This window comes from Aplysia californica, unplaced genomic scaffold (genome assembly GCF_000002075.1).
Source record: "Aplysia californica isolate F4 #8 unplaced genomic scaffold, AplCal3.0 scaffold02128, whole genome shotgun sequence".
NCBI classification, from domain to species: domain Eukaryota; kingdom Metazoa; phylum Mollusca; class Gastropoda; order Aplysiida; family Aplysiidae; genus Aplysia; species Aplysia californica.
The window spans coordinates 6208-7494 of record NW_004799398.1 but is presented as its reverse complement, the minus strand read 5'-3'; positions in this window follow the sequence as shown (position 1 = coordinate 7494).

The window sequence follows — 1287 nt, the reverse complement described above, 5'->3', positions numbered from 1 at the left end:
GGTGGGGGTGGGGAGGGAGAAAAGGAAAGAGGCCCCCACCGTGTGACACCCGAGGTGACGAAGGGTCATCGCTTTACGCCGGACACTGTAAGCTGATATACGCCCCGGCTACTGTATCGCTTCCCGCCACCGTCCGGTGTCCAGTGTAAGCCGGTAATCTCTTTGACTCTGTGTGAGAGTGACGGGACACACCTCGATACGACACGGACTTGTTTACCTCACAACAGCAAGCTTTTTTACAGCGTTTTTCTTTTAAAATATTGTTTTGCCTTGGTCATGTACAGTGACATGTTACAGAGGTCCTCTCCTGCACTCACCCATGCACACAACAGACGAGAACATAGTAACTATTACATTATTACATTATGACATTATGACATTATGATGACATGTTTTAACCGCTCCACGTCAGAAACGTTCTCTCTTGCACCCACGTTGCTCTCTGACTTTTGTATCCGGTCACGAAAACAACACTGACAAATCTCGGTCAGTGACAAAGGTATGATGCTTCTTTCTGAAAAATCCAACTGCCCCAAACATGCAGAGCGCGTGTTCAGACCTTGTCGAGGGGGCACTCGTGGCCAAGATGTTAAGGTGTTCGCCTCTCATTCAAAGGTCCCGGGTTCCAATCCTGGAAGCAACCGAAAAATTTTCTTCTCTAAAATTGTCTCCCTTCACCTCCTTTCCTGCTCTCTAGCAATGTTCTGTTCTGTCGTCTGCTTTCGTCCTCACTTTCTGCCCCCACCCCCTCATCTCCTTTGCCCCCTCCCCTGGGCTCCTGACTCTTTCTGCAGCCTTTCTACTGCTACTCCTTGGCTCCTTCTTACAGCTGTCTTTCAGCCACACCCCTGATCTTCTGATAGGAAAGATCTACACCTAGCCTTCTCGGACAAGGGTGAAAAATCTCGGAGGTCCCGTGAGCAAGTTGCGGACGTTACAGATCCCTTGATGGTTTAAAATCGATAAGAGTAAGCTTCGGCCGCCACCCGGGCAAAATTCTAAATTTCCTACCTACAGAAAATGTTTAATGTGTCTCGCGCGCTCATAATATCAATATGACCTTAAGCAGTTGTGAGCGCCGTAAAACACTTACCAAAAAAACAACACCGTGCGGAGTGACCCTCACACCTGACCCCCGTAAGTTAATCACAGACTTCCTCTCACTGACTGACTGACCACTGGCCCAATCCACTGACCGACACGCTCAGTCCTATCTCTATAGATGACCTCTGGCCTTTGGGGGGCACTTCTCACATTTCCACGGGGGTACAGAAGGGAGGGGTATAG